The following is a 20,825-nucleotide window of genomic DNA, read 5'->3' as shown; positions in this document are numbered from 1 at the left end:
ACTCCGTCTCAAAAAAAAAAAGTTTGAAAATCTGTTACAGCAACTCCCTTCTTATTCTTTTTCACACTTGTCTTGGTTATTCTTCACCCTTTACTTTAAAACGTTCTAGTAAAATAAGTAAACGGAACCACATTGATGAGGAAACAGCAGAGACTGGATCCTGAAACAAGTCCCCGTGGAGCATGTTGAATGGCCAGATGAGCCCAGCTGTAGTAGGACTCCAGGTCCGTCCATAAGAGTAGAAGCAGGAGAGAGATCGAAAGGCTCATGAGCAGCAGCTGTGGACAGCGGAGCTGGCTTCTCCATTCTGCAGGTTGCCAGCTCCTGACTCTACCATATGCCCTCAAGAAGAGCCAAGAAACACAGTGAAAAGGTGGAGAATCTTCCTCCGGAAAAAGCTTTGCATGAGCATTGGAAGCACTCAGGCCTAGGCAAACTCCAGACACCAGGAATACGAAAGGGAAAAAAAGGAAGCTTGCTCTACTCAGAGATGAACATACCAGAGCATTATAACTCTGAAGTAAAAGCCTTTCTTAACTGTGGCAATGGAGAAGTGCCCAGTCACCCGACTGCTGATTCTCCTGCCACATCCTAAAGCACAGATTGCAACTTAAAGGCCTGCAGAACAAGGCAAGACGCTAAGTGTAAGGAAGGAAGCTGGCCGAAAAGACAGCAGCAGAGTAAAGGCTGCAGTACAAGAGGGCATGTGCCCACTGAAGGGAGCAGAGACAGGCCCACCCCAGCAATCACAGCCGTGCAAGGACACAGGGCACCAGCACACGTCTGCTTCTACAAGAAATGACAAAGATCCAAATTTTTTTTTAAATCCCCAAATCTTCATGTTTATAATTAACTTTTTAACACTATGCAGGCCAAAACTATGCAGGGCAAGCCAAATTCATCCTCAGGCCACCAGTGGCTAAGGAGCCAGTCTTCAATGACCGCTCTGCCAGAGAGCCAGCCACCTTCTTGCCCTCCACTGACCCGATGTCTTCGCATGCTTAGGCGGCCAGAACACACCCCTTCAACAGCAGACAATTACTCCTCACAGTTCTGGGCCTGGAAGTCCGAGGTCAACGTGCTGGCCGATGAGGCTGCTGAGAAAGCCTGTCCTCCCTGCCCTTAGACCATTGCCTTCTCACTGTGTCCTCACAGCAGGGAGGGTGAGAGCAAGCTCTCTGGTGTAGCTTTATATGAGGGTGTCAGTCCCATCTTGAGAGCCCCACCTGGTGACCTCACGGAACCTAATTATCTCCTAGAGGAACCTAATTATCTCCAAATACCACTAAATGGAACTTAGGATTTCAACACAGGAGTCTGGGGTGGACATGACACAATTCAGTCCATAGCACCCTGCCTGCCTTTGAGCCCTTCCACCAACTGAGGATGCGATGAGGCCTCCATGTAGAGCACGTGCTCTGCAACGGGAACACAGTAAGGGCTCAGCGACGGGCTGAGAACAGCCTGCTGACGTCGCTGCACATTCCAAGGTCTTCAAGCTCCCAAGGTAGCAATTCTCCTCCCAGCAGTGGAGGCCCAGCTGGTCTCCCACCAAAGTCTCAGAAAGGTGACTTTAACACACAGCCCCAAGAGACGGCTGTCAGGCCCACGCCAGGCTCTGTGTCTCCTGGCTTTCAGAAGAGTATCCTCCTGGCTGTTACATAGGATGAAGGCTCAAGTGAAAACTGAAAACCTCCATCTGCTCACCACTAGCAACCATGGCAGCTCTCCGAGTTAAGGACAGAGATGGCCAGCATTATGAGGATGCACCTTCCTCATCACCAGTGCTAAGGGCCCTGGCCCCCACTCCTCCCCTTCCTGGGGCCCAACGCAGACCCTCCAGGCAGCCAGAGAACCTCTTGAGCCAGGCAGGCTTGGCCACATCAGGGCAGTCCCTGACCACAAAGGTCCAGGCATAAAGTCCAGTTTCCATCACTGAGCAGCTCTGGAACCTTGGGCAAGTGCCTGCTGCATGTGCACTGCAGGTAGAAGTGTGACTCCAAGACAGAGAACAGTCATGACTGCCACCACTGCCCTAGGACAGTGGCTAATACCAGATGCCTCCAAGGGGCCTAGAGAGAAAAACAATCAACTGCAGGAAACCAAAGGCACACCACGGCAAGGCCCTAGTCCGCACCTACGCGCACCACAACAGACAGCGCGCCTATGCTATATTTGTTGTCAATAATATAATCCTGGGAAAACAAGTACCAGAACAAAGAGTCCCTGGGTCAAAGGCAGACGGGCAGGGCATACTCTGGGCTGAGACTGTTGAAGGAAAAATAGCTGAAGGCAGGCTAGATAAAAAGCATTGTCAAACAAGCAGAAAACAGCATCAAAAAGCAGCAGGGAGGAAACTGGGGCAGTGAACAAAGCTCAAGTCCAAACAAGACGCACAGAAGAAGTAAGAGCCGAGAAACTGCCTTTAGGGTTCCAGCAGCCACAGGAGAGTGGCAGTAGCTGGCTTCATCCGTGCACTCAAAGCTCAAAGCCTAATGCAGCAGGTAGTTTCCTACCAACCCCCAGTTCACAAGTGAAAAGCAGAGGTCTCAGTAATTACATGACTAGCGCAACGTCATGGGCTAGTAAGTATCCATTCTAGAACTTGAACCCAGGTTTGGCTGAGAGCAAAGCCCATGTTCTCAGTCTCCATATGATAACCAGATTCTGACTGACTCAATGAAGAAAAAAAGGAGTTATCAAAGGAAATCCAAAAGGAATGACCAAGATTGAGGGTGATGACAGGAAGGCACTACCCAGGACCGAACTAGTCCAGGAAGGGCATCACAGCAAAGAGCTGAGAAAGGGTCAGAGCAGAGTTCCACAGGCTTAGAGATGGTGGGATCATGAGGAGAGAGAAGTCAAGTCTTCACAGTGGAGCAGTCAACAGGATGATGAGTGACAGTCAAATTCTTGAAGCGCTCCTAAAGGTCTGACACTGGGCATCAGTCAGTTCATTCAGCAACAAATGTAGCTAATAATGGGACAAACCTAGTCATGCCCCAAGGAACCTGACGTCTAGCAGAGAAAACAGATACTGATAGACTCTACACAGTGCCAAACCTGAGAGAGACTGGTGTGAGCAGCAACAGTGGACAGAAGCACAGGTCAGCTCCCTGGCTCACACCCAATAGGGGTTCTATCTGTGAGCTCTGACAATGCAGCTAACTGCCAGCTTCTCTGTGGCGCCTCGGTAAACAGGGATAAAAATACAGATCTCCTGGGCCAGGCATGGTGGTTCACATCTATAATCCCCATGCTTTGGGAAGCCCAGGCAGGAGGATTGCTTGAAGCCAGGAGTTCAAGACCTGCCTGAGCAACACAGAGAGACCCCATCTCTAAAAACCTTTTTTAAAATTAGCCAGGTGTGGTGGCATGTACCTGAAGTCCTAGCTACTCAGGAAACTGAGGCAGGAGGGTCTCTTATGTTTGAGAGTTCAAGACTACAGTGAGGCATGATCATGTGTTCATACCATTTGCACTTCAACGTGGGCAGCAGAGGAGACCCTCTCTCTCTTTAAAAAAAAAAAAAAAAAGGCTAAGCACAGTGGCTCACGCCTATAATCCCAGCACTTTGGGAGGCCAAGGCAGGCAGATCATGAGGTCAAGAGATCAAGACCATCCTGGCCAACACAGTGAAGCCCCATCTCTACTAAAAATACAAAAATCAGCCAGGCATGGTGGCACGCATCTGTATCCCTGGCTACTCGGGAGGCTGAGGCAGGAGAATCGCTTGAACCCAGGAGATGGAGGCTGCAGTGAGCCAAGATTGTCCCATTGCACTCCCGCCTCCATGACAGAGGAAGATTCCATCTCAACAAAAATAAAAAAGTGCTGAAAGGGAAAAAAGCTGTTAACCTAGAATTCTGTATCAAGCAAAAATATCCTTTGAAAACAGAAATATAAATAAAGACATTTTAAGACAAACAAAAGCTGAGGGAATTTGTCCTTATCATACCCACATTACAAGAAATCCTGAAGGAAAATGATCCCGGATAGAAATCTGATCTATAAAAGAAATGAAGAATTTCCCAACTCATTCTATGGGTCCCAGTATTACCTTGATACCAAAACCAAAGACATCAAAAGAAAAGAAAGTCACACACAAAAATATATCTTAAGAAGGCAGATGTAAAAAGCCTCAACAAAACAGTAGCAAACCAAATCCAACCACATATAAAAAGGATTCTACACCATACCATGGGGGATTTAATCCCAAGAATGCAAGCTTGCTTTAACACCCAAAAATCAATTAATTTAACATATCACATGTGGATAAAGGACAAAACACAAGTGATCATCTCAATATACACAGAAAAAGCATCTGACAAAATCTAACACTCTTTCATCATAAAAAAACACTCCACAGGCCGGGCATGGTGGCTCATGCCTGTAATCCCAGCACTTTGGGAGGCCGAGGCGGGCGGATCACGAGGTCAGGAGATTGAGACCATCCTGGCTAACACAGCGAAACCCCATCTTTACTAAAAATACAAAAAATTAGCCAGGCGTGGTGGTGGGCGCCTGTAGTCCCAGCTGCTCGGGAGGCTGAGGCAGGAGAATGGCATGAACCCGGGAGGCAGAGCTTGCAGTGAGCGGAGATCGCGCCACTGCACTCCAACCTAGGCAACAGAGCAAGACTCAGACTCAAAAAAAAAAAAAAAAAAAAAAAAAAACCACTCCAATCTAAAGCTTGTTGAGCATCTACATGATGCTCAAAGGACATGCTCACTGGAGCATTTCGGATTCCTTATTTGGGATGTTCCACTGGTAACTCTGAGAAAATATGAAATCCAAAACACCTCTAGTCCCAAGCATTTTATTTATTCTTTAGTTAGTTTGAGACAAAGTCTCGCTCCATCGCCCAGGCTGGAGTGCAGTGGGATGATCTTGGCTCACTACAATCTCCGCCTTCTGGGTTCAAGCGATTCTCCTGCCTCAGCCTCCTGAGTAGCTGGAATTACAGCTACATGCCACCATGCCCGGCTAATTTTTGTATTTTTAGCAGAGACAAGGTTTCACCATGTTGGCCACAGTGGTCTCAAACTCCGGACCTCAGGTGATCCGCCCACCTCGGCCTCCAAAAGTGCTGAGATTACAGGCGCGAGCCACTGCGCCCGGCCTCCCAGTCAGCTTTTCTAAATAAAATTGTATTGGAACATAAACAGGAACACACACCACACAAATGCCTGATACATAATCAGTTATCGTTGTAATTCCAAAATTTATTATTTTAATTTTCTTTGTTCTTCCTCTATTCTTCTAGGCAATCTATTAAAAATTTTAAAAAATATTTTAAAAGTTAGCCTTTCCCTTAACAAAAAAAAAAGGGAGAGGCTTTTGAGTCAAACTACCTGGGGTACAAATCTTGCCTCTATCACCTACTTGCTGTTTATTTCCATCTCCTCATCTGTGAAATGGAAAACAACACAGGCGTACTTTGTCTAACGTGCTTCCCTTCATTGTGCTTTGCAGGTAATATGCTTTCCACAAATTAAAGGCTGGTAGCAACCTTGTGTCGAGCACGTTGAAGGGCGCCATTTTTCCAACAGCATGTGCTTACTTCGTGTCTCTGTGTTGCATTCTGGTAATTCTCACAATATTTCAAACTCTTTCATTATTATTTTATCTGTTATGGTGACCTGTGATCAGTGATGTTTGATGTTACTATTGTAATTGTTTTGGGGAACTACAAACTGTGCCCCTATAGGATAGCAAACTTAATAAACGCTGCGTTAAGTTCTGACCGGCCATTTCCCTGAGTCTCGCCCCCTCTCCTCAGGGCTGCCTACTCCCTGAGACACAACAGTAATAAAATTAGGTCAATTAATCCTGTAGGAAAGGAAAAGTCACATGTCTCTCATTTCGATCAAAAGCTAGACATGCTTAAGCTTAGTGAGGAAGGCATGTCAAAAGCCGACAGGCCAAAAGCTAGCCCTCCTGCACCAGTTTGCCAAGTTGTGAATGCCAAAGAAAGGTTCTTGAGGGAAATTAAAACTGCTACTCCAGTGAACACATAAATAATAATAAAGAAAAGCAGCTTTATTGCTGATACGGAGAAGGTTGCTTTCTGTTTGGAGGCAGGGTCTCACTCTGTTGCCCAGGCTGGAATGTAGTGGCACCATCACAGCTCACTGCAGCTCTGATGTCCCAGATTCAAGCCATCCTCCTACCTCAACCTCCCCAGTAGCTGGGACTATAGGCATGCACCACCACACTCAGCTAAACTTTTGATATTTTGTAGAGATGAGGTTTCACTGTATTACTCAGGTTGGTCTCAAACTCCCAAGCTCAAGCGATCCTCCCCACTCAGCCTCCCAAAGTGCTGCGATTAGAGGTGTGCGCAACCGTGCCTAGCCTGCAGGAAGTTATGTTGTTGTTGCTTTATTTTTTTTGTTTTTTTTTTTTGAGACAGAGTCTTGCTCTGTCGCTAGGCTGGAGTGCAGTGGCGTGATCTTGGCTCACTGCAACCTCCACCTCCTTGGTTCAAGCAAAAGCCTCCCGAGTAGCTGGGACTACAGGCACGCGCCACCATACCCAGCAAATTTTTGTATTTTTAGTAGAGATGGGGTTTCACCATGTTGGCTAGGATGGTCTCCTCCTGACCTTGTGATCCACCTGCCTCAGCCTCACCAAGTGCTGGGATTACAGGCGTCAGACACCGCACCCAATGCCTGCAGAAAGTTTTAATGATTTGGAGAGAAGACCAAATCAGGCTTAAATAGTCTACAGTAAGGCACTCACTCTTTTCAATTCTACAAAGGATGACAGAGATGACGAAGCTGCAGAAGAAAAACTGGAAGCTAGCAGAGGTTGTTTCATGAGGTTTAAGAAGCCACTTCCATAACATAATAAAGTGCAAGATGAAACAGCAAATGCTGGCCGGGCGCGATGGCTCATGCCTGTAATCCCAGCACTTTGGGAGGCCGAGGCGGGAGGATCACTTGAGGTCAGGAGTTCAAGACCAGCCTGGCCAACATGGTGAAACCCCGTCTCTACTAAAAAATACAAAAATTAGCTGGGTGTGGCCGGGTGCGGTGGCTCACGCCTGTAATCCCAGCATTTTGGGAGGCCGAGGCAGGCGGATCATGAGATCAGGAGATCGAGACCATCCTGGCTAACATGGTGAAACCCCGTCTCTACTAAAAAATACAAAAAAATTAGCTGGGCATGGTGGCGTGCGCCTGTAGTCCCAGCTGCTGGGGAGGCTGAGGCAGGAGAATGGCATGAACCTGGGAGGCAGAGCTTGCAGTGAGCCGGGATCGCACCACTGCACTCCAGCCTGGGTGACAGAGCAAGACTCCATTTCAAAAAAAAAATAGCTGGGTGTGGCAGCGGCTACCTGTAATCCCAGCTACTCAAGAGGCTGAGGCAGGAGAATCACTTGAACACGGGAAGCAGAGGTTGCGGTGAGCTGAGATGGCACCACTGCACTCCAGCCTGGGTGACAGAGGGAGACTCCATTTCAAAAAAAAACAAAAAACAAAAAACAAAAACAAAACAGCAAATGCTGATATAGAAGCTGTAGCTAGATCTGGAAGATCCAGCTAGGACAACTGATGAAGGAGGCTATAACAAACAAAAGATTTTTCAATATAGACGAAACAGTCTTCTATTGGAAGAAGGTGCCATCTAGGATTTTCATAGCTAGACAGGGTAAGTCATCGCCTGGCTTCAAAGCTTCAGCGCACAGGCTGACTTGCTAATGCAGCTGGTGACTTTTAAGCTGAATGCTCATTTATCATTCTGAAAATCCTAGGACCCTTAAGAATTATGCTAAATCAGGCCGAGCGCCGTGGCTCACGCCTGTAATCCCAGCACTTTGGGAGGCTGAGGCGGGAGGATCACAAGGTCAGAATATTGAGACTATCCTGGCCAACATGGTGAAACCCTGTCTCCACTAAAAACACAAAAATTAGCTGGGCGTGGTGGCAGGCGCCTGTAGTCCCAGCTACTCGGGAGGCTGAGGCAGGAGAATCGCTTAAACCTGGGAGGCAGAGGTTGCAGTGAGCCAAGATCGCACCCCCTGCACTCCAGCCTGGTGACAGAGCGAGACTCCGTCTCAAAAAAAAAAAAAAAAAAGAAACACGAATTATGCTACATCTACCCCGTGCTTTGTTGTTAAGGGAACAACAATGCCTAAATGACAATACATCTGTTTACAGCATGGTTTACTGAATAGGGTTTTTTGTTTTTCGTTTTTCAGACGGAGGAGTTTCGCTCGTCGCCCATGCTGAGGTGCAACAGCGCAATCTCAGCTCACCGCAACCTCTGCCTACCAGGTTCAATTCTCCTGCCTCAGCCTCCTCAGCCTCCCAAGTAGATGGGACTACAGGCCTGCACCACCATGCCCAGCCACTTTTCGTATTTCCAGTAGAGATGGTGTTTCACCATGTTGGCCAGGCTGGTCTCAAACTCCTGACCTCAAGTGATCTGCCCGCCTTGGCCTCCCAAAGTGCTGGGATTACAGGCATGAGCCACTGTGCCCAGCCTACTAAACAGTTTAAGCCCACTGTTCTATGGCCGGGAGCGGTGGCTCATGCCTGTAATCCCAGCACTTTGGGAGGCCAAGGCGGGCAGATCATTTGAGGTCAGGAGTTTGAGACCAGCCTGGCCAACATGGTGAAACACCATCTCTTACTGAAAATACAAAATTAGCCAGGCGCAGTGGCACATGCCTGTAATCTCAGCTACTAGGGAGGCTGAGGCAGGAGCATCGCTTGAACTTGGGAGGCTTAGGTTGCGGTGAGCCAAGATCGCGCCATTGCACTCCAGCCTGGGCAACAAGAGTGAAACTCTGTCTCAAAAAAAAAAAAAAAAAAAAAAAAGCCCACTGTTCAGACCTACTGCTCAGAAAAAAAAGATTCCTTTCAAAATATTACTGCTCATTGACAATGCACCTAGTCACCCAAGAGCTCTGATAAAGATGTACAAGGAGATTAATGTTGTCATGCCTGCTAATATACTCCATACTGCAGCCCATGGATCGAGGAGTAATTTTTTTTTTTTTTTTTTTGAAACAGAGTCGTGCCCTGTCGCCCAGGCTGGAGTGCAGTGGTGCCATCTCGGCTCACTGCAAGTTCCGCCTCCTGGGTTCATGCCATTCTCCTGCCTCAGCCTCCCAAGTAGCTGAGACTACAGGCACCTACCACCACGCCCGGCTAATTTTTTGAATTTTTAGTAGAGATGGGGTTTCACCGTGTTAGCCAGGATGGTCTCAATCTCCTGACCTCGTGATCCGCCCACCTTGGCCTCCCAAAGTGCTGGGATTACAGGCGTGAGCCACCGCGCCCAGCCTAATTTTCTTATTATTTAAGAAATACATTTCAGGCTGGTCAAGGTGGTTCACGCCTGTAATCCCAGCAACTTTGGGAGGCCAAGACAGGCAGATCACCTGAAGTCAGGAGTTCGAGACCAGCCTGGCCAACATGGTGAAATCCCATCTCTACAGAAAATGCAAAAATTAGCCAGGCATGGTGGTGGGCGCCTGTAATCCCCGCTTCTCAGGAGACTGAGGCAGGAGAATCACTTGAACCCGGGGGGCAGAGGTTGCAGTGAGCCAAGACTGCACCACTGCACTCCAGCCAGGGCAACAAGAGGGAAACTCCGTCTCAAAAAAAAAAAAAAAGTAACAGAACTAGAAGTAGAGCCTGAAGATGTGACTGAATTGCTGCAATCTCAGGATAAAACAGATGAGGAGTTGCTTTCAATGAATGAGCAAATAAAATGGTTTCTTTTTTTTTCTTTTCGAGACAGTCTTGCTCTATCGCCCAGGCTGGAGTGCAGTGGCACAATCTTGGCTCACTGCAACCTCCACCTCCTGGGTTCAAGCCATTCTCCTGCCTCAGTCTCCTGAATAGCTGGGATTACAAGCATGCACCGCCATGCCAGGCTAATTTTTGTATTTTTAGTAGAGAAGGAGTTTCCCCATGTTGTTCAGGGTGCTCTCGAACTCCTGACCTCAGGTGATCCACCCGCCTCGGCCTCCCAAACTGATTACAGGCATGGGCCACCACGCCCAGCTGCTTTTTTTTTTCTTTTTTTTTTTGAGATGGAGTTTCACTCTTGTCGCCCAGGCTGGAATGCAATGTTGTGATCTTGGTTCACTGCAACCTCCGCCTTCCAGGTTCAAGCAATTCTCTCGCCTCAGCTGGGATTACAGGCACATGCCACCACGCCTGGCTAATTTTTTTGTATTTTTAGTAAAGACGGGGTTTCACCATGTTGGCCAGGCTGGTCTCGAACTCCTGACCTCAGGTGATCCACCTGCCTCAGCCTCCCAAACTGCTGGGATTACAGGAGTGAGCCACTATGCCTGGCCACATTCTGCTTTTGTGGGTGTGCTTTTATTTATTTTTGGCAGAGATGGGGCCTCACTATGTTGCTCAGGCTGGCCTAGAACTCCCGGCCTCAAGTGATCCTCCCGCCTCAGCCTCCCAAAGTGCTGGGATTACAGGCACGAGTCACCACGTCCAGCCTGTTTTTTTTTTTTTTGAGACAGGGTCTCATGCTGTCGCCCAGGCTGGAGTGCAGTGAAGTGATCACAGCTCACTGCAGCCTTGACCTCCGCAGGCTCAGGTGATCCTCCCACCTCAGTGTCTGAGTAGCTGGGACTACAGGCGCACACCACCATGCCCAGCTTTTTTTTGTTTTTTTTTTTGAGAGGAAGTCTCGCTCTTGTCGCCCAGGCTGGAGTGCAACGGCGCAATCTCGGCTCACTGCAACCTCCACCTCCCAGGTTCAAGCGATTCTCCTGCCCCAACCTCCTGAGTAGCTGGGATTACAGGCGCCCACCACCATGCCTGGCTAGTTTTTTTGTATTTTCAGTAGAGATGGAGTTTCACTATGTTGGCCAGGCTGGTCTCGAACTCCTGACCTCAGGTGATCCGCCCGCCTCAGCCTCCCAAAGTGCTGGGATTACAGGCGTGAGCCACTGCGCCCGGCCCTGTTTTTTGTTTTTGTAGAGATAGGGTTTTGTCATGTTGCCCAGGCTGCTCTGGCCTTAAGTGATGCTCCACCTCAGCCTCCCAAAGTGCTGGGATTACAGGCGTGAGCCACCGCACCCAGCCCATGTGCTTTTAAATAAATAGCCATTCCCAAGGCTTTAAAAACCTTATCCCCATGATGACAGTTGTATACCTGCAGCTTGACCTCTCCTCTGGGTTCCAGATCCTCCTATAAGATACTTTCTCCCTAGTGACCCTTGGACTTCTCAGACTTCCACTACTTTCAGCCAAGAGAAAGCCTTGCTTTCTACTTCCAAACTGTAGTAACACCCCCAGCCCTGACACCACCCTAATTCAGCTTCCCTATTTCAATAAACAGTGCTACTATCCACCCATTTGTTCCATCCAAAAGCCTAGAATGGTTGACGGGGCTGGGAGGATAAAAGCAGCCCAGAAATTACCCTGAGTTCGTTCATTCTCTCACACCTCTCTTCTCATCTACCAACAAGTCCCAACAGCTCTACCTCCAAAATATCTCCCTAAATCCACCACCAAGGTCTAAACCATTACAATCACTACACCCAGCTCCCAACACTTCATCTCACCCCCGCCTCCTGTCCACGTGCCAATGTCCATATGATCATGGCACTCTCCAACTCAATCTCTAGGCCAGGTTTCTCCTACAACTCAGACTCAAGGTCCAACTCCCTACTAACACCTGCAAGGAACGGCTTAACAAGAAGACCAACTTTCCAGCCCAGGCTTCTGCCTCTCTCTCCCTTACCGTAAGCACATCAGTCTTATCTAGGTTCCTGGGGGATATCACACCCAAAATTTCCCACCTCAGGGCCTTTGCATGTGCTGTCCTCTCAGCCTGGGAGACTCTGCCTCCCAATTTGTCTCAAAGCTAGCTGTCTCTCACATTCCAAAGATTAACTGAAGTGAGTTAGAAAAGTCAAAGGGGAGAGATATATACACCTATTATGTACCCACAACATTTTAAAGTAAAAAATAAAAATAAAGGGAAGATAAACCAGAAAAGAAAGGACATCAAAAAGAGGTGAAGAGCCTCTTTCAGTTAACAGTGTCAGCAATTGCAGGGGCACAGAGAAGCCAAGAGCATGGCAGACAGAGTCCATGAGGGAAGGGTGGAAGACACAGGAGAAGGGTCTAGAACAAAATCAGTGGGTACAGTGACAAAGAGGGGGTTGCAGTGAGAGGCAGGGACTAAATGGAAGTGACAGACTTGGGGGAGCTGGTGCTGACAGGTCAGGGAATGAGCAGCAAATTAGGAGGAGTCAGTAACAAGAGAGTGGACAAAGCAGGTAGGGAAGCTGCGAGTACACAGAGTGGCAGGTGGGGGGACAGTACGGTGCATGGGGGAAGGTGACAGACTGAGGGAAGAGATAATGGGGATGGAAGCAATAGAGCAGTGCAGGGTAAGGTGAGGTTAGATGACTGGTGATACCTCAAGCAGTGATGGGGAGCGCAACAGAAAAAGAGGAGTGGTGTTGGAAAGGGGGGAATAATGGAAAGGGGAATCAGTGATTGGACAAGAGGGGTGATGACAGCGGGCATTGAAAGTTCTCCCACTGACAGGCAGGAGAGAAGCAGTGGGGAGACACTGACAGGTGGGGTCACTAACAGCAGAGCAGGGTACTAATGGGTCCCTAACAGATAAGGGATAGAGGAGGTAGCATGAAAGAGGGGACAGGCACTGACAACAGGGAAGAACTGATGGGGAGGATCTGACAGGCACTAACATAGAGGCCGATAGCAAAGAGGGGAAGGGCCACAAAGGGCAGGACGGGGGAGACACTTATGAGGGAAACTTACTGACAGTGGGGCTAACAGAGGCACTGGCACTGATGGGGGGCACTGACAGAGATAAATGACAGTTGGGGCATTGCTGACAGAAGGGGTCACAGAGCGCTGGGACTGACAAGGAAGGGCACTGGCAGGGGAGGGATTATGGGGTCAGTGACTGATGGGTACAGGTGCAGGTGCAGGCACTGATGGGAAGCAGGGACGTGACAGAAACAATTGACTGGGGGGGGCACTGGCTGACGGGGGACAGGGATGCGGGACTCTGACTCGGGGACACTGATGGGGGCCTGAGTGGACTGACGGTGGGGGAGCACTGACCAACAGTGGAGGCACTGACCAGTGCAGGGACTGACCGATGCGGAGGTGCTGACCGACAGGAGGCGCATGACTTGCAAGGGGCACTGACTGACGGTGGGGGGCACTGATGGGTGCGGTGGGGACTGATGGGTGAGGTGCAATGACTGGCTAGCAGGGGACACTGACTGGTGCAGGGAGTACTGACTGGTGTAGGGTGGGGAAACAGAAGGAGGGCACTGACTGACTGGGAGGGAACTGACTGGAGGGGGCCCTGACTTGGGAGGAACTGACTGGGGAGGGAACTGACTTGGGGGGCACTTACTGGAAGGGAACTGACTGGAGTGGGCACTGACTGGGGGGGCACTGATTTGGGGGGCACTGACTGGAGAGGGCACTGACAGGGCGAACTGATTGCGGGGGGAACTGACTGGGGGGGCACTGACTGAGGGGAACTGACTGGGGGACACTGAAGGGGGCACTGACTGGGGGGAACTGACTGGAGGGGGCACTGACTGGGGGGGAACTGACTGGAGGGAGCACTGACTGGGGGAATTGACTAAAGGATGCACTGACTGGGGAGGAACTGACTGGAGGTGGGCACTGACTGGGGGGGAGCTGACTGGAGGGGGGCACTGACTGGGGGGGAACTGACTGGGAGGAACTGACTGAAGGGGGCACTGACTGGAGGGGGCACTGACTGGGGGAACTGACTGGAGGGGGCACTGACTGACTTGGGGGGCACTGACGGGCGGGCAACTGACTGGAAGGGGCACTGACTGGGGGGGAAATGACTGGAGGGGGCACTGACTGGGGGGGAACTGACTGGTGGGAACTGACTGGAGGGTGCACTGACTGGGGGGGAACTGACTGGAGGGGGCACTGACTGGGGGGGGCACTGACTGGGGGAACTGACTAGAGGGTGCACTGCCCGGTGGAGAACTGATTGGAGGGGACACTGACTGGGGGGACACTGACTGGGGTGGCACTGACTGGGGAGGCACTGACTGGGGGGGAACTGACTGGGGGGCACTGACTGGGGGGGCACTGACTGGAGGAACTGACTAGAGGGTGCACTGCCCGGTGGGGAACTGACTGGAGGGGACACTGACTGGGGGGACACTGACTGGGGTGGCACTGACTGGGGAGGCACTGACTGGGGTGGCACTGACTGGGGAGGCACTGACTGGGGGGGAACTGACTGGGGGGCACTGACTGGGGGAACTGACTAGAGGGTGCACTGCCCGGTGGGGAACTGACTGGAGGGGACACTGACTGGGGGGGCACTGACTTGGGGGGAACTGACTGGGGGGCACTGACTGGGGGGGCACTGACTGGAGGAACTGACTAGAGGGTGCACTGCCCGGTGGGGAACTGACTGGAGGGGACACTGACTGGGGGGACACTGACTGGGGTGGCACTGACTGGGGAGGCACTGACTGGGGTGGCACTGACTGGGGAGGCACTGACTGGGGGGAACTGACTGGGGGGCACTGACTGGGGGAACTGACTAGAGGGTGCACTGCCCGGTGGGGAACTGATTGGAGGGAACACTGACTGGGGGGGCACTGACTGGGGGGGCACTGACTTGGGGGGCACTGACTGGGGGGGCACTGACTGGAGGGGGCACTGACTGGGGGGGCACTGACTGGAGGGGGCACTGACTGGAGGGGGCACTGACTGGGGGGGGCACTGACTGGGGGGGGCACTGACTGGAGGGAGCACTGACTGGAGGGGGCACTGACTGGAGGGGGCACTGACTAGGGGGAACTGACCGGAGGATGCACTGACCGGAGGATGCACTGACCGGAGGAGACACTGACCGGAGGGGGCACTGACCGGGGGGGGGCACTGACCGGGGGGGGGCACTGACCGGGGGGGGCACTGACCGGGGGGGGCACTGACCGGGGGGGACACTGACCGGGGGGGACACTGACCGGAGGGGGCACTGACCGGAGGGGGCACTGACGGGGGGGCACTGACTGGAGGGGGCACTGACTGGAGGGGGCACTGACTGGGGGGGGCACTGACTGGAGGGGGCACTGACTGGGGGGGGCACTGACTGGGGGGGCACTGACTGGGGGGGCACTGACTGGGGGGGCACTGACGGGGGGGCACTGACTGGGGGGGCACTGACTGGGGGGGGCACTGACTGGAGGGGGCACTGACTGGGGGGGCACTGACTGGGGGGGGCACTGACTGGGGGGGCACTGACTGGAGGGGGCACTGACTGGGGGGGCACTGACTGGAGGGGGCACTGACTGGGGGGGCACTGACTGGGGGGGCACTGACTGGGGGGGGCACTGACTGGGGGGGCACTGACTGGAGGAGGCACTGACTGGGGGGGACACTGACTGGAGGGGGCACTGACTGGAGGGGGCACTGACTGGGGGGGCACTGACTGGGGGGGGCACTGACTGGAGGGGGCACTGACGGGGGGGCACTGACTGGAGGAGGCACTGACTGGAGGGGGCACTGACTGGGGGGGACACTGACTGGGGGGGACACTGACTGGGGGGGGCACTGACTGGGGGGGGCACTGACTGGAGGGGGCACTGACTGGAGGGGGCACTGACTGGGGGGGGCACTGACTGGGGGGGCACTGACTGGAGGAGGCACTGACTGGAGGAGGCACTGACCGGGGGGGCACTGACCAGAGGGTGCACTGACTGGGGGGGGGACACTGACTGGAGGAGAACTGACTCGGAGGGCACTGCCCGGTGGGGAACTGACTGGGGGTGACACTGACTGGGGGGGACACTGACTGGAGGGGCACTGACTGGGGGAACTGACTAGAGGGGGCACTGACTGGGGGGGACACTGACTGGAGGGGACACTGACTTGGGGGGGCACTGACTGGGGGGGCACCGACTGACTTGGGGGAACTAACTGGAGGGGGAACTGACTGACTAGGGGATAACCATCTGGAGGGGGCACTGACTGACTCGGGGGGAAGTGACGGGGGGCACTGGCTGACTGGGGGCCGGGTATGAGCGGCGGGCGGCCGCACTCACCTGCCCTGCGGGCCGGGCGTCGCGGCAGCTCCTCGGAGGCCCGTGTGGAGGCCCGAGCGGAGGCCAGGGCGCTGGTGGAGGCAAAGCCCGGGCGGCCTCGGGCGGGCCGCACACACATGGGCCCGGCCCAGGGCGCAGCGCCTACGGACACCGGCACGGCCGGCCGGCGGCTCGAGACCGACTCGGGGCCGCGGGCGGCACTCGGATCGCTCCAAAATGGCGGCGGCGGCGCACGAGCGCGCGCTCCGGGGGCGGGGTCTCCGCGTGAGGCGCGCACGCTCGCGGCCGGGGGCGGGGCCGCGTGAGTGGGCGGGGCCGGGACCTGGGCCAGCTCTCCGAGCCCCCTGGAGCCGGGCACTCGGTGCAGCCCGCGTAGGAGCGCGAGGGCTTGGGTGTGCTGATTGCCGCCTTGGAGTGGGTGGGGTAAGAGTGCGTCTTTCCCCTTTTATGTTTCCCTTTGAGGTATTGGCTAAAGTTTTGTTTAAGCATAGTTAATTTTGTTGTAGCCACAAAACAATCCTCGAGTGGCCCGACGCAGCATTTGAGAGGCACACACCTGGGGCAGGGGTTTCCCCCGTGGCCCAGGAAAGGGCCTGTTCTCCCGGGCCTCCCTCCTGCCACAGGCCCCTCCCAGAGGCCGCGGGGCGTGGACGCCCCGAGCAGCAGGAGCGGGCTCAGCCCTGGGCGCCAGGCCTGGTCCCTCCCCGTCCTGCGTCCTGCCTGGACCCGGAGTGCCTTGAGCCGCCTCCAGAGTTTTCTCCAGGTGCCATACGGGTTCTTGCACGGCGTTTTGCAAATTAAGTATGTGCCTATTTAACAAGTGCTGGAATTGTTTAATTCCATCAAAATAATCTCAAAAATGATTACTATTATTTCAGATGTTAGAGCGAGCCGTGGGTAAATGTTGGGAAAACATGGAGCACTTAAGGGATGTCTAAACGTTTTTTCCAGTTGTCAGTGTATTGCCCAGGATTCACCGATGCTCTCTGCGAAAGCGGATCTGGGCGGCTCAAACATTCGGTATTTCTCCTTTGCCAGCTGGCGCTGTTAGGCTTTGTCGGTAGAGGGCGCCAGAGACGTTGCAGGAGAAAAGGGCTTGGTCCTGCGGCTGGCGGCCCCGGGCTTCCCCGACGCCTGTCCCCTGCCCTGGTCAGCAGCACCCTCCTCTCCGCTTTTATAGCAGATGCCTCTGGCGAGCCTTTCCCCAGCAACAGCTTTTCCCCTAGCATCCTAAGGGGCAGACTTCTGGCAGGTTCCATTGAGGGAACTTCCAGGAAGTGGGGGTGAAAACGCCTCAGCCTCACAACCTAGAGAAGAGACGCCCTGCGTTTAGTAGGCTATGCCCTTCTCCTGCCCTCGCCATGGTCTCCTTTGCAAGAGCGGGAGGTGCTGCCCAGCTGAGCTACGGAATGGGGACTGGGGCCAGGGGCACTAGATGCGGGAGATGCTCCTGCTGCCGTGAGCACATGCAACTCTGCCTGATCTTGATACCCCTCCTGTGCTCAGCCAGTGCACCTGGGGTGAGCAGGTGCCCCTCTCCTCCTCTCTCACCCACACTGGATTCATCAGCAAGTGTGTTCCCTCCACTGCAACATGTGGTAGCTCCACTACCAACATTCTGGTTCAAAACCAGTTTCTCTCTCCTGACTCCTGAGACCTGTGGGGGCCCCCTGCTTCCATCCTGGAGTACTTGCTGTAGGTCAGCTTGCTGTAATCAGCAAAGCACCCAGAGGGGTCCAGTTAAAACAGATCCAATTGGCTGGGCACGGTGGCTCACACCTGTAATCCCAGCACTTCGGGAGGCCTAGGCAGGAGGATTGCTGGAGCCCAGGAGTTTGAGAACAGCCTCGGCAACAAGTGGGGCCTCTGTCTCTACAAAAAATTTAAAAATTAGCCAGGTGTCGTGACCAGCCTGTGGTCCCAGCTACTTGGCCGACTGAGGCGGGAGGATTGCCTGAGCCCAGGAAGTAGAGGCTGCAATGAGCTATGATGTTGCCACTTCATTCCAGCCCGGGTAACAGAGCAAGATCCTGTCTCAAAAAAATAAAGGGACAGGCGCAGTGGCTCACACCTGTAATCCCAGCACTTTGGGAGGCCGAGGCGGGTGGATCATTTGAAGTCAGGAGATGGAGACCAGCCTGGCCAACATGGTGAAACCCGGTCTGTACTTAACATACAAAAAATTAACCGGGCGCGGTGGCGGGCGCCTGTAGTCCCAGCTACTCGGGAGGCTGAGGCAGGAGAATCACTTGAACCCCAGAGGTGAAGGTTGCAGCGAGCCAAGATCACATCACTGCACTCCAGCCTGGGCGACAGAGCAAGTCATTTATTTCATCTAATGAAATGAAATAGGTCAGATCACATCTTCCCTACCCCCAGGAGCTCTTGCCTCACAGGTTGAACGACAAAGTCCCTGCTGTTGCCCACAGGGCCCTACATGACCTGAGCTCACCTCTCCTACTCCCCTTGCTCCTGGCTCCCACCCCGATGACCTCCCGCCGTTGGCTGCTGCTGTCCCTGCATCCCCGCAGGGCCTTCCTCGGTCATTGCTGTGCTTGGGACTGGCCTCTGAGATCTTGACTGCACTGTGCCCTTCCCTGTGGGGGTTTCCCTGGTCACTGTGTTTCAACTCACAATCATACACACACACCACACACACCCCACCACACACACCACACACCACATACCACACACACTACATACCACACACACACACTGCGCACACACACACACCACACACACCCGACACACACACACCACATACACCCGACACACACACCACACACACCACATACCACACACACTACATACCACACACATCACACAACACACACACCACACACCCTACACACACACCGCATAACACACACACACACTGCACACACACACCACACACACTCGACACACCACATACCACAAACACGCCACACACACACCACACCCTACACACACCACACACACCCGAGACACACATCACATACCACACACACCACATACCACACACACACCACACACACACGCCACACCCTACACACACCACACACACCCTACACACACACCACATACCACACACACCACATACACACACCACATCACGCACCACATACAACATACACACCACACACCCTACACACACACCACACACCCTACACACACACCACATACCGCACGCACACCACACACACCACATACACACTACATACCACACGCACACCACACACACCACACACACCAAATACTATACACACTACATACCATGCACACCACACACACACACCCCCCACACACACACCACACACCACACACACCACATACCACACACACTCCACACCATACATACCACAAACACACCACACACCACACACTACATACCACACACACTAACCACACACACCACACATACCACATACCACACACACCACACACACTACGCACCACACACACCTCACACACACATTGCACACACATCACACACCACACACACTACATACCACACACACCACACACACTACACACCACACACACTACACACCACACACACTGCACACACCACACACATACCCCCGACACACACTATACCCACACAGCACACACACACAACCTTACACATCGCACACACATACCACACACACTACATACACATGCACGCACATGCACACACAACCATATACCAAACACCACACACACTACACATCACACACACCACACACACACCACACACACCACACCACACATACACAAACACACCACACATACCCCACACACACTATACCCACACAACACACACACCTTACACAGCACACATACCCACACACACCACACACATGCACATGCACACACCCCACATACCACACACACTATACACCACACAGACCACACATACACCACACATACACCACACACAGACACAACACACCACACACACCCCACACACACACTGTACCCACATAGCACACACGCCCCACACAGCACACACACACCCACACACACCACACACATTGCACACACACCACACACAGACACAGCCCACACACACACCCCACATACCACACACCACACACACTACACAGCACACATATACCACACGGCACACACACCACACCGCACACACACCACACCACACATGGCACCCACACAGACACACCACACACATACCCCCCACACAACTATACCCACACAGCACACACACCCCACACAGCACACACACCAACACACCACACATCGCACACACACTACACAGACACACACACCCCACACACACCACACATCGCACACACACACACTATACACACAGACACACACTCCCCACACCGCACACACACACCCCACACACACCACACATGCGCACACACTACACACACTACATACCACACACACCACACACGTACCGTGCACACACATACCCCACACACCACACATACACACTACACACAGACACACACCCCACACAGCACACACACACCCCAAACACCACACATCGCACACACACACCCCACACATGCACGCGTGCACACACACCCCCACATACCACACACCATACGTACCATACACACTGCACACACACACCAACACACCACACACATACCCCACACACACTATACCCACACAGCGCACACACCCCGCATAGCACACACACACACCCCACACACACCACACATCACACACACTATACACACAGACACACACCACACACACGCGTGCGCGCGCACACACACACACACACACACACACTCTTCATCACCAC

The 20,825-nt window shown here is 53.1% G+C and overlaps 1 protein-coding gene across 45 annotated transcripts in view; it reads right to left on the bottom strand.

Moving 5' to 3' along the window:
* The window catches only part of PPP6R2 (protein phosphatase 6 regulatory subunit 2), a 95,495-nt gene extending 79,155 nt beyond the window's left edge, over window positions 1-16,340 (bottom strand). For 30 of the 45 annotated variants that reach the window (XR_010125841.1, XR_010125842.1, XM_063662701.1 and 27 more), the window contains exon 1: window positions 16,082-16,316. The gene's annotated coding sequence lies outside the window, so the exon portion shown is untranslated. Of the gene's footprint in view, window positions 1-16,081 lie in introns of all 45 variants that reach the window. The other 15 variants (XM_063662709.1, XM_063662720.1, XM_063662703.1 and 12 more) reach the window with 7 other exon arrangements.
* Between the last annotated feature and the right edge of the window lie 4,485 nt (window positions 16,341-20,825).

Source organism: Pongo pygmaeus, chromosome 23, assembly GCF_028885625.2.
Source record: "Pongo pygmaeus isolate AG05252 chromosome 23, NHGRI_mPonPyg2-v2.0_pri, whole genome shotgun sequence".
Taxonomy (NCBI): domain Eukaryota; kingdom Metazoa; phylum Chordata; class Mammalia; order Primates; family Hominidae; genus Pongo; species Pongo pygmaeus.
The sequence above is the reverse complement of the archived record's forward strand: the minus strand, read 5'-3'. Positions and strand labels throughout refer to the sequence as shown.